This window comes from Agrilus planipennis, unplaced genomic scaffold, assembly GCF_000699045.2.
Source record: "Agrilus planipennis isolate EAB-ADULT unplaced genomic scaffold, Apla_2.0 scaffold8, whole genome shotgun sequence".
In the NCBI taxonomy this organism is placed as follows: domain Eukaryota; kingdom Metazoa; phylum Arthropoda; class Insecta; order Coleoptera; family Buprestidae; genus Agrilus; species Agrilus planipennis.
The window spans coordinates 2,171,790-2,183,902 of NW_020442461.1; the positions used below are offsets into that span (position 1 = coordinate 2,171,790).

Here is a 12,113-nt window from a genome sequence, read left to right on the forward strand (position 1 = left end):
CCTCAGCATTTGCCTAAGTGATCCAAGGAAACCACAGAAAAACTTGGACCAAGGCAGACGGACCCGGAATCGAACCGGCGTCCTCCCGAATGCTAAGCAATGGTCTAGACCTCTAGGCCATGCCGCTCGGTTTAATCTGATAGGGATGTTAGGAGTATTTATAGTAGGAAAAAGATAGACAAAGACTGGCAATAGGGGTTGAAGACACGAGCTTACAGAACTACGAAGAATTGACGAAGTTGAACAGTATAGAATTTTAGGTAAGGTAATTAAGGGAAAAGCCAGCTATTAGTACAAGGTGCATGCAGAAACGGTTGCAGTTAGATTTCTAGGTAAAGGTGATTAGGGACAATAGAATAGAAACAGAAAGGAAACAAAGGCATGCAAAAGATAAGAAGTCGTACTCTACATTGCAGAAATAAAATTAGGAAAAATATATGTACAAAATATTTACACAAAAAAAAAACAAAAGTTTTTTCGCCAAATCCAAAAATAGTTCTCCACTCACTTCCATTTCTTCCTATCTTTAGCCAATTTTCGCAAACTAGAGCAGTTGTCTCGAGTCACAGAAAGTGTAAATCATTAACTGCATAATCTACCAATCATAGAGACAGTTACTCTACGCCCTTCCCCAGAGGTTAAGTATGATGCAACTTGGCAATTTAAGTAGTACAATTATTAAAATGCTAAGCATATTTGGAATGGGAAATTTGTACGGAAATAAAATTTGTTATACTTTCATTGCCGAAATGTCGCAGGTAGGCGAGTCCTTTCAGACGACTTTTATAACTTTTGCAACTTGAAACGACGACTTAACTATACATCTCTAACTATTTACGAATTTACTTTAGCATCTTGTAAAATACAGTTATTATTAAGCAAATTTTGTTGTTTCCACAAATAACATGTTGATTAAAAACAGATAATAATGAATACGATGAAAATATTGGTTGATAGTTATGACTTGGGTCGTATTTGAATGAATTATTGGCTGGGTGTCTGATTTGCGGTCCAGAATTTGCAAATAAAAGAGCTGCTCATCACGTCTACCAACGTAACACATTGTGCTGCGGCCAGCCACGAGAATCTGCGGTGCGAATTGTAATTCGGTTATCGAACAGTTGTCACAACAAAAGATAGCGCTTTTTTTGGTCCGACACTCTCGCACAAAGCTCCGCATGTTAAAGCGGAACCACCGAATCAAGTGCGCCATGACCACCAGTTTAGAGGCCATTAATCAATCCCGGAGTGAATCCTCGGACTGCCATCACGCATCGCACATAATAGTTTTCGGGCTTTTGTTGTCGAAAATGTGCCACCTTGATCGTTCTGTTCGAATGCACACACCGAGATACGTTTTGTGCACGGCGAGGTAACCGATCTTCACGGTTTGCCAAAATTATTCACAAAAGTCACCCGGGGATAACAGCGACATTAACGATTGTATACCCGTCCATTACAATCTTTTGTGTTGTGTCTTAAATTGTGGCTGTTTTGGTGTAAATATATGGCACAGGTTTTTAGGGTAGTCGGTCAATGGGATTTTTGCTTGATTTCACTTTTTCGGGGAAGTCAAGGAGCTTGAATTTCTAAGAAAATAATTCATATGATAAAACAGGAATGCCGACTAAGAAACTTTTAATTTTTATGTTCACTGAACGTTTTGTCTTATAATAATTTACTTGCAAAAAAGGAAATCACTATCATAAGGTGGCCAGTCCTAAGACCAGTTTGAGACGCACCTCCACTTGTTCTTATCGTGAGTTAACCTTCCTTATGTCTATTAACTCTTAACTCTTGTTTCTGCTTCAAATATGTCTCTGACTAATCCTTCACGCCTGAGAAAGTGTCCTATTAACCTATCTCCCCTATTTTTTATTGATTTCCATAGAGTCCTCTGTTCTCTTATTCTTTGTAATATCTCTTCATTTCTAACCATCTCTATCCACGGAAACCTGATCATTCGTCTGTAACACCACATTTCGAACGCTTCTAGCCTTTTCTTTTCCGCCGAGCCCACCGTCCATATTTCGCACCCGTACAGCGCCGTGCTTCAAACATTCACCTTTAACAACCTTTTTCGAATTTCTAAATTAACCATTGGCGAGCATAGAAGTGACTTCTTTTTATTGAAGGCGACTCGACCCTGCGCTATCCTCTGCTCTATATCCCTACTACTCCTTCCGTCCTGACTTATCTGACTTCCTAGATAACTAAAACTGTCTTATTTTTATTTATCTTCGTATAATATTGTTTTATCAATACCGTTTCCATTTTACTTAAGTCTTTCTTGGTAGATGCTAATACTAATCTTTTGCTCCTGCATACATATCCCTATAATTGTCGTCGCGTCAAGAAAATATAAATAAATTATTAGTAACTTTTGGTTTTTATCCATTTTTCCAGCGATAAAATCTACTATTATTATTATTATTCCTTCTCGATCGTAATCTGCATTAAATTCTGTTTACGTTGCACAGGGATAAAAAACAGTTCTTTTGACGTTTTAGTCCCCTTTCTGGAGCTTACGTGTTATCAGTTCGGAGGATTATCGAGTAATTAGAATTTAGGGTCAACATATCCGTCAGCGTTAATGTCGCATTTAAATATCTAATGGCTGTGCCGTGCGCGGTCCCTTTTATCTTTCAAATGGAATTAGTTTTTTCTGCCATGGTCCGCGATTCGGGAACGGCCACCGCGATATCCGATCAAAAAATAAGTGGCATGCAAAATACCTACTGGCTAGTGTGCCGTGCGCGTCCGAGTTCGTGGAACAAATATAAAAAAGATACAACAAGCGACCACGAAAACCCACTTTAAAAAAAAAACAGTCATAAAAATATTAGGTATTTTAATTAGTAAGGGAAAACATCACTCCTAATTGTTGACATTTGCAAATTTCTTCAATTGTGTATCTTGGTATTGTCTTCATTTTCAAAACAAGTCAAGATGATATTGGTAGATAAATTCTTGACGCTTATGCGTTACTTTATTTTTCCCATTCAAATTGATTTTCCTTTAGGTAACGTAGACAGAACACTCTGTATCGAAATAGGCATGTTCATTCGTCAAAACAAGGTAACCAATCTTTAGCAAGTCACTTCTCTTACAGAGGTTACGGCCTGTTCATTCTTCTTTGTAAACTATTGGCTTATCTAAACGAAGTTGTTTAACAAATTGGCGCTCGTACCACGGTGTTATAACCAGAGGTAATTTGCGAAAGGAAACAAATATGTCAAATCATCTTTCCCAGTTGTTCGAGCGATCGCGCATCAGTTCATCGCAGACGCGACATGGCTTACGTTCGAGTCTTTATGTGAAGGAAAGAATGTCAGATGAGAAATCACGTATTCTAAGCTGACTCAAGGCCTTTTTTGGGGGGATATAAGAAACGTGAAACATGGTAAACATTTGGCGCAAATTTGTCACTTTACAGGATAATAATAGCGCAAGGGAAAGGTAAGGAATATATCTTTGTTTTTTGTAGGTGGAGGTAATTTGTACCAGAAAATTCTCTAAAAATATTCCGGTTATTCTATTTCGGGATTCAGTATTGGAAAATACAAAGAACAAGGTTTAGACTTTTTAAATTTAGAGATATTTGAGAGTATCACATGATTTAATAACTGTTGTGTAACTTAATTGACATGTATCCTTAATAAGGGTGGTGACAGAGAGACAATGGTAAAAAAACTTGGATTAGAAGCTGTTATAATTTATTACAGCACTCCGAAAAGACATTCTCGACTCCCTTGACGCAAAAATCGATAAATTTGAAAAATTTCAAATTTGTTTTTTTATCACATTCAATAAAATCCTAATTGTAATGTTCACCTACTTCAAATCCCTCTGTTGTGATGAAAATTCCCGTATGCTTATCATAGCACTTAAATTAATTTATTTATAAGTACCTTCTTCTGTTGTCTTCTCTGTTCTTTCCCCCTACTGCCCTGTGACACGGTTTTTGTTTGGGAATTAATTAATATAGAATTAGTCCCTTTTGGGCATCTTATGCGTTTTGTAATTAAATGAATGAACCTTTCTTCTTCGTAAATTGCCTTCGAGCATTCGTATGAACTCCGTTGTTTTCCTAGTTTTAAATTAGCAACCCTCCCATGGGAAAACGGTATATTTTTATTGTGCATATCGAATGAGAGAGGAAAACGTTAAAACCAAAATCGGATTTGCAAAATAACTGTTACAACGGAAGAGGGAACATAACAGCAGCTGTACAACTTTCATGTCGAAGTACACAATTTTCATTTCAGGATAAGTAGCAGGAAAACGTTGCGCATTAGTTTCTTTATTTGCCCACGGGAACTGCATGCATTCATACGATCCTCTTTGTGCCATTGTACCCGCGACGAACTCATTTAAAATGACACTTTCTGCAAACATGCCGTCCGCGCATTCTGCGAAATGAGACCTTTCAATTGCCATTCAACACGGAACTGCTTTTGCTTAGATTTTTTTCAAACCATCAGCGCGACGCCTGGTGGACCCCTAATGGTATTTTGGAGTAGATAAAAAAATCAGAAAATGCAAACCTGAAATATTAACGAAACGCCAGGAACCAGTGGCGATGCAAGATAGAGATGATCCTTACTGTGTTAGAACTGTTTATGGCGTGCTAACGAGATGCAGTGTGATCTAAACCTTGATCCACATCCGGTGGTTTGAACAGAATATTGATCGCCATGAACTTTATGACAATTTTGGAATCAAATAAAATAATTCGAAGTGGTCTGTATTCTGTCGAAACTGCCAGACGCGGATCGCGATTTCGATCTTTTTGGATCTCATCAGCGCGTCGCAGCTAACGTGCCTATCACGTTGAGGTTGGCTACGTCGGGATTCGTTTTCAGCAAGTAGATATTCACACAAGTGGACCTTGTTGGAGCATACGTAATCCTAAAATGTAGCATCGTGCTACAGATGGCGTTTACTGCGCCATTTGTGATATTTTCTAATTTTGGAATCGTCCGAAAATCAGTCAGAAAACTGTCACTAATGCATGTGAAAACGGTTTACGAAGAGACTTTGAGAAAATCGGAAAATTCTTCCCTTTTCGTTGCATTTGCCAGACTTAGTTTTGTGATCGATTCTGTCGAAGTGGCTCAAGGATCTAGTTCTCTTAAACTTTTCCATAATCGGAAAATAAGTAAAAATCATTCGAGTTTCCATTTAACCACGGATATTGAACACTCACTTGAGCGCCACAAAACATTCGAAATATTTCCTGACTCCCGACGCTACTTGCGACGATAGCACGTAAGGATTCCGAGCAAGGAGCGAATATGAGCCGATTGTTGAACGTAATACTACCTCCAAGGGACTCCGAAGGACAACATAATTTTACACTTTCTGACAGAATAAAATTGAAATCTTCACTTTATTGGCTTTGTCGACTGGTGGCTAAATAAATAATCGCTAATGCAGAACTACAGGGTGGTTTTAGGATAGTTGCATCTGGAGTTATGTAATAAAAAAAATTGATGAGTTAAAGAAATTTGGTAGGATTTTTAACGTAATACAGGGGTCTTCTTGTTAATGCAGAGTACAACATCGTCATAGCATCTAGATGTTCCCTGCAAACGATTATCTACTATTCTAGATAATTGTCCCTTCTTAATTCATGAATAAATAAATACTGGAGACCGCAAGTTTTGCCGTGTACAATGTACATGTCTGTTCCTTGTTTTATTGCATGCAATTCAACACTATAGAGCTGCTGGTGCTTGTACATACATTTGTACATATATGTATTTATCAGTGATTTAAACGCAGTCAGATAACTGGAGACGGTTTAGACGTCCTGGGGCCACCCCTGCGTCACCCCACGTCTATTGGTAAGGAAGAGGGCACGTCATCTAGAATACAAAAAGTAATTTGTTCGCAAAATGTCGTGTCTAATCAGGCCGAAACTAATTAAGGGGGTGACACAGCTAATTTATAGAAATCTTATGTTTAATTTTTCTAAATAGAATATAAATGGAAGAAATTCAGATAACTTAGAGACTGGGGTAATTTGGAACTCATATATGTTATATTTAAGTTTTGAGTTCAGTTTCTTAAACGAAAACAAAAATAATGTTTATTAAACATACTGCAAAACCCAAAGCTGTTATTTCCTGGATTATTAAATTAGATAATTTTTTCCTTTGTGTTGATTTTTAGAAGGCCGATTTGTTTCGGAGAGGCCCAACCCAAAATGCATAAAGAATAACTCCTTCAAGTTTTGTTATAGCTGTTTAAAAGGGTTGATGTTAACCCATTTATATTAACCTTTTATTTAATGAACCTGTTGCCAATGTTGAAAAACGTTTTGATTCTAATTGTTTATATTCATGCGTTTTAAAGCACTGACATCAGTGACAGCAATAATTAGATAGCAAGAGATAATTAAAAGATTTTTGCTGTACGTTTATTCGTATTGTCAATAGTCGGCCATTTTTATTGCTCCACTATGACGTAGCGTCGGCCATCATTCTTTTCTAATTGTTGCTGCTGTCGGCCATCATTCTTTTCTAATTGTTGCTGTTGTCGGCCATCATTCTTTTTCAATTGTTGCTGTTGTCGGCCATCATTCTTTTCTAATTGTTGCTGTTGTCGGCCATCATTCTTTTTCAATTGTTGTCGCATTGTCACTGATGTCGGCCATTATGGTTTTTTAATAGATGTATCTATAGTAATCAATGATTAAAATTTAAAGGAATTGTTTGTAAATAGGCATGCAAAACATCGTACACTTCAGCATAAGAAATTGCTGATACTAACTTTCATTTACTTAATACTATTTTGCCCTGTGCTGACAGCACTCATAATTTCTTTTATACATAATATTTGTAAATTTATGAAACATAAGAAGACTGACACATATTCGAATTGTTTCATTGTTGCTCACTCCTGGAAGCTCTTTTGTGTTCGAGTAAACTGTTGGTGATATCAGTTTCATTCTGGCGATAAGACAGAATGACATTGGGCGTGATATTGACCGGATATCGCGTTCGTCCCCCGTCTTATGTCTCATCGCAATAGCAATTGAGGCTGTTGCACCCTTCTCTCGACGGTCGAAGGGTCTGGAATGCTGTTAAGCAGAAAATATAGACAGGACAATGAAAGCGTTTGGCTTTTATTGTTATTTCGATGCGAGGATTTCATGCGAAAACTGAACCGATCGAATTTAGGGAAATATTTTCATATTCTTTTACTTTTTTCCCTAATTATTTCTGTTTTCTGTTTCAAAATGAAAGCAAATGGTCAAAATATACTGAGTACACCCTGTAAATACGAAGCATGTTGTAATAAAAAGCGATTGTCAAGTTGAAATGTTATAAAACACAATTATCTTTGGGCTCCAAATGACTCGGTAGTTGCATGTATACGTTAATTAAACAAAATAGCATTTTTTTCCGAAATTAGTAATTAACTTTCAAAAAAGTGAATCAATAAACCAACTACTGCCTCGTCGCAAAAAATCATTCCGTCGTTATTTGTATGTGCTAATTTCAAATTTATGATCATCGTAAATTTGTTCGTGTGCTTCGGGAACGGTAAAAAAGCTCATTTATGTACCCAAAGGTACATACTATTAGATATGTGTATGTAAGTGTCCGACGTGTAATAAACACTCACATGAATACATAATTTATGACGTGATGGGTCATGCTTCATGAAGCAAATGCATTTGCTCAAGTGTTGTAGTCAGTTTTGCTAACAGGACTTCAGGAACGTAGCTGGATATGCTTTAAGCTTTCTCTCTAGTGAGGGAGCTTTGGCGATCCTCTCGCAACAGTAGCGGGATGCATATAATTCCAAATAATTCTTCTTAAATTTTAAAATAACTGTTTAATATAATTGTCCAATTTCCTCAAAAAATCCTTTAAACGTCTTATTTAACAGAATCAATTTACTTACTAACTTTATTTTCTGTGGCTAATCTAATCAAATATTTTCTGCAATGATTGTAATTAAGTATGCTAATGAGTTACATATGATTTGCCCCATGTTTCATTTTGATCAGTTAAAAGGTACCCAAAGTAACATAGAAAATCACACGGTCAGAAATTTTCGAAACAAATTGAGAGAAAGATGATTCCAATGAAGATTATGCAATTACAAGATCTCAATCTGCTACCAATTTTCATAATTTATTCTGTTTAAAACAAATGGCAGCACGTAATTTTGAATTAATTAAGTAATTATGTACCCTAATTAATGTATAGTAACCTATTCTTCTTGATATTACGAATATTATCAAAAATATAAGAGTATAAGACTTCGGATCTCCAAGAACCTGGAGCTGTATGTAACGCTTTGTCGCTGTATTTTTGGAATTTTGAGCGCATTTCAGGCATTTGCACAGGTAGAAAATACTAAAAGATGTTTCAAAGTTTCATACTGCACACATTTTGCAACCCTTCAACCAATATTTTCCCTTAGAATTGTATTTATAGTGAAAAACTAGGCAAAATTGAAAAGTAGGGTTAATGTCATGACAGCAACAAACGCGCCGCCAGCAGAACAAGCGAATTTCGACCTTACCTCGCTACAGCGCGTTTTCCATTCTTTTCATGAATGAAGTATTTTACGTTTTGATTCATGTTTTACTATCGTAGTACTACAAAAACACGTGGATTTTCATTAAAGTAATCTCAGAGGTTATTGAACCCGACAAATTGAAAATATTGAGGAATCTGATTGTAATGCAGTAAGAATGCATAAAAAATATAAGTTATTGATAAAATGTAGGAGAAATAATAAGTATTTAGGTACAAAATAGTCCGTACATGGTTTTTCAGCTAAAATTGTTGCCGAAATTATGCATTTTAGTTATAAAATGTAATAAATAATGTGTTTAAATGTAATAAATAATGTTTATTTTTATTTCAGGTATATTCTATGAGATTCTATGTGCTGTTCGTCACGGTGGTAAGTTTATTAATGGTTATTCTTAGGGGTGGGTTGTTTTTTTTCATTTTTTACACATTTGAATAAATACAAATGCAAACTAAATTCACCACATATGTGATTTAAAATTCATTTTAATCCTTTTTTTCTAGTAACATTATATTTATTAATCAAGCCTTGTATGTATAATTTTAGGTATACATATACGTCGTCATTCAATTCGTACCAAGGTTCGTCAAGGTTAATCTGATTAATTAGGCGTTGGTCGCAATCTGATCGTGATGAGTAGTCGTAGTCCAGTCGATGAATGTTGTTGTTTTAACGTTTTATTGTGTTGTATGGAAAATGCGTGAAGAGAAATTCATTTTTGTGGGATAAACAGGGAATCAAGATAAGGTTTGTTTTAGCTAAAATATAGTTTGTACTAGACAGTAGTTTTTTTTTGGCAATCTTTACATTATTCCTTACATTTTTAGAAATCCTTACATTTTAATGACAATACACAAAGAATTTGCGGATGAGTTTTCCACTAGTAATTACTAATTATATTATGATAAACTAAATGAATTTGTATAATTTGTAGACGTAATTACTTCAGTTATTTGCATAAAAGGTAGGAGAATTAAAATGAAAGATATACTTCGAGTATTTTTGTAGCAGTAAATTGTTATATTTTTAAAATTTGAAAAACATTTTGAAAGAATATTTGTTATTACTCAATTTTTAATAGTAATTGTATGTTTTTGTGTTGAAACATGCATTAATTTTACATGGAGAATTAAGGGCAACAAACAAACTGTATATTTAAGGTAAGTTAGCATAGTAGTTGCAGGGTTTTTGGTAAATATTATTTATTTTACAAAATATTATTTGTTTGAGTACGGTTAGTTAGTCGGTAGTAGTAGCAATTAATATTTAAATTTTCTAAAAGAAAGTTATTTGGTTATTTCTGTCTTAAACAATATCTTCAAAAACACTTAGGCTTTTGTGTCTATAGGTATTAGTACTGAACTTTCAATATTTCTTTAAAAATTTTTAAACAATTTAAACATTTACCTAATCATATGCCATAATAATATTAATTTTAGTTTAGTTTTGATTGTCGCTTCATCGGGAATCTAAGCTGTAAGTTTTGGCATCCATTTTTTCTTTCTAATAATTCCTATTGGGAGGATAGATTTTTAATTGCACCCTGTATTCAAATGTTTCCATTTGTTTCTAGCGCAAGTCCATCAGACAATTCAATTATGATGATAAGAGTCAGTTCTGCTAACTATTTGTAAAATATTATCGTGTTTTGTACGAAGAGAGTGTGTATTAAAGTTCTATTTATTAAACGTTTTATTAGACAAAAATGGTTGAAATTCAAATTCGGGATTGTACTTTCGCTTGAAGTAAATTTGTATTGTCTTTAAATTATGGTAGGTAGGTACTATTGCAAATATTATTGTGTCACCTACAATTAAAAAAAATTTAACCTTTTGGAAACAAAAATATCTTTGGACACAGGGTCAGAAATTTTATTTTAGCAAATTCTGTGCACTGAAGACTGACGTGTGCTCTCATGGTTTAAAAAATAAAATTTGTAGGCAAAAGTTGAATTGTGTGAGCTTTGTTTAAATATTGAAACGTCTGAAGGTGATGTTAATTTTAATGGAATCGATAAAACATAATATTTTGACTAGTTATTTCAACACAAATAAGAAACGCATTTGTAATTTTTAGAAAAGCGGTCTGTACATTCCAATGCGCTTTCGCCGATAGTTGAAAAGAATTATTTTAACTTACATATAAAATGTATTTATTAAAATTATTTCTTTGTTACAGCATCCATTTTAAAAAAAGATTATTACGAGTATTTGTTTGGAGTATGGTACCAAACGTGAACAATGTGTGAGGCGAAAAAGTTGAAACGTCTAAGAGATCGATGGAAATATCATGGATAAGAAAAGGTTACAAATCAGGTGATTTTGGAAAAGCAAGAGAACAATGGGAGCTATGGAAATCGACAAGAAAAAAAAAGAGGAGATAAGATGGTACGACATCTTCTGAGACATGAAGTTGCAGCTACAGACTTATTATCAGCAGAAACTGGAGTAAAGAGGGGCAGAAGAAGACCTAGAAATAGAGGTGCATGCAGAACTAATGAACCTATGATGAGTACGAATTTCCACCATATGCTGGACTTCTACCATCTTCTACTGAAGTAGATGACTGGACCACTTTTACGTCTTCTCAAAGTTAATAAGTACGTACAATGTATATATACATATATATTATTTATGGATACATTCCTTCTTATCATTCTCATTATTTTGATACCTATTCACTTCGTAAGAATTTTTTCTTTGTTGTTCTTAATTATGAACCAGAATCAGTTTGTCAGCTTTTTTTTGTTACTTACATTTCTTTTTAGTGTTTTAGTTGTGTAGAGTTTCGTTTTAAGTTTTAACTAAAGCTTAAGTAGTTTATTTAATTTTTCACACTTGTCATTATTTTCAAATTTCTTTTTGTTAATTATTATTTAACTTCTTTTCTTATTATAGCTTCCATGGTGGTAACTGCATTCAAAAATTCGAGTACATTGTTGATGTTGGACTACTACCGTCTTCTATTCAAGTAAGAAAAATTAATCANGATACATATTCATATCTTTTTGGTTTTTCAAATTAAATTTACTTGAATTTTTATTCACTTATAGCATTTGAAATTTTATAATAAACTTTCATATTGTCAACTACAAAAATATATCAGTATCAGTTTTGTAAACTTTATATTTTACTTACCTTCTTTTTAAGTGTTTTAATTGTGTAGGATTTTGTATGTATTTATTTACTTTCAGTTTATTTTCTTTACATTTATTTAAGTTTAGCTCAAGTTAAAGTGATTTGCCTAATGTTTGAAATTCAAAATTGTCTTTGTTGATTGTGTATTAAAGGGATTTTTTTCTTTTTCCATTACAGCTTCCAGGGTGGCAACTACATTCTAAAATACGAATATGTCCCTGATGCTGGACTACTACCATCTTCTACTGGAGTAAGAAAAATGGACCAGTTCTTCATAAGACCATTTCTTCAATTGGGCACATAATTTTTTAATCAAAAGTGGATTTATTGAGACAATTTTCTATTTTAACTAAAATTTGTATCAGTTTATTGTTTGTTTATCTTATTTTAATTGAATGTAAGTTTATAGTGCAAACC

General features: G+C 34.1%; 1 long non-coding RNA gene across 1 annotated transcript in view; it reads left to right on the forward strand.

The window, feature by feature from the left end:
• The window catches only part of LOC108734034, an 82,277-nt gene extending 70,214 nt beyond the window's left edge, over positions 1-12,063 (forward strand). The window contains exons 3-7 of the long non-coding RNA XR_003232392.1: positions 8,893-8,931; positions 9,106-9,306; positions 10,738-11,158; positions 11,457-11,529; positions 11,874-12,063. This is a non-coding gene — a long non-coding RNA (uncharacterized LOC108734034). The remainder of the gene's footprint in view (positions 1-8,892; positions 8,932-9,105; positions 9,307-10,737; positions 11,159-11,456; positions 11,530-11,873) is intronic.
• Positions 12,064-12,113: the final 50 nt, after the last annotated feature.